Source organism: Orycteropus afer, unplaced genomic scaffold, assembly GCF_000298275.1.
Source record: "Orycteropus afer afer isolate SDZICR_OR568_19922 unplaced genomic scaffold, OryAfe1.0 scaffold00011, whole genome shotgun sequence".
NCBI classification, from domain to species: domain Eukaryota; kingdom Metazoa; phylum Chordata; class Mammalia; order Tubulidentata; family Orycteropodidae; genus Orycteropus; species Orycteropus afer.
In genome coordinates this window covers 8,932,048-8,933,116 of record NW_006921598.1, presented here as the reverse complement: position 1 = coordinate 8,933,116, position 1,069 = coordinate 8,932,048, and the positions used below count along the sequence as shown (strand labels likewise).

Sequence of the window (1,069 nt, the reverse complement as noted above, 5' to 3'; positions counted from 1 at the left end):
ATCTCTGGACTTTGTTTTTTCTAACTTGAAAAACAGGCATTGTAATAGAATTTATCTTAGGGTTCTTAGTGAGCATTAAATGAAATAATGTTTGTGAAGAGTTTAGGGCCTAGCCCATCGTAAATCCTTATACATAGCACCATATTTTTTTTTCTGCCCTCATTAGACTGGAGATATGACTTAACCAGATCAGTACCAGCCACCGAAACAGTGATTCTCAAACAGTATATGTAAAGTAACCAAAGAGTTGTATTGATAGTAAGTACTGTAGGGACCAGAGGGAGAAAAGAGGTGTTCTGGGTTATTAAAAGAAAGTTTCATGGAATGCTGTAGATCTGAATTGACCTTTGAAGGAGATTATACTTTGAGATGTGAAGGATAGAGAGTGAGATCTCTTAGGGAATGGAGTGAGCAAAGAGGAATGTAAAAGCTTGTGGTCTGGTGCAGCAAGTAGCCAAATACAGTAAAATCTGCAAAAGCCAGAATTCCTGAGTGAGGTGGAAATCTGTCAGAGGACACCGCAAATATCTTCCTCTGGAAACGAGCGATAGAAAAGTGTAAGACTGCCCTGTCAGAGGCGGAAAACTCGAGAGACCTGGAAAGTAAGGCAATCCCATCGACTTTGGCTGTCACAGGTTTCACTGTATGTGGACAAATGTAAGAGCGGGGATATATTCTCTTATACTGTGGGAAGATAAGTATAGATTTAGTATATGTGAAGACTCCTATAGTGTAGAGCAGTAAAAAAAATTAAGCATTTAACCCCTTATTTATAAATACACTTATTTAAGATACTTATTTCTAAAACATACATAAACTACTATCACTAGCCAATATCTCAAGGTACAATATTCCCTTAGGGTAGGGTTTATTGTAAATTATCATGGATTTAAATATTCTTTTAATACTTTCTAAGGAACTTTGGTCGTGCAGTGGTTAAAGCATTCAGCTCCTAACCAAAAGGTCAGTGGTTCAAACCTACCAGCCGCTCCATGGAAAAAAGATGAAGTGATCTGCTTCTGTAAAGATTTACAACCTTAGAAACTCTATGGAACAGTTTTACTCTGTC

At 37.4% G+C, this 1,069-nt stretch overlaps 1 protein-coding gene across 1 annotated transcript in view; it reads left to right on the top strand.

Moving 5' to 3' along the window:
• PM20D2 (peptidase M20 domain containing 2) overlaps positions 1 to 1,069 on the top strand; it is a 15,573-nt gene that overhangs the window by 6,250 nt on the left and 8,254 nt on the right. The gene's annotated exons all lie outside the window — the stretch shown is intronic.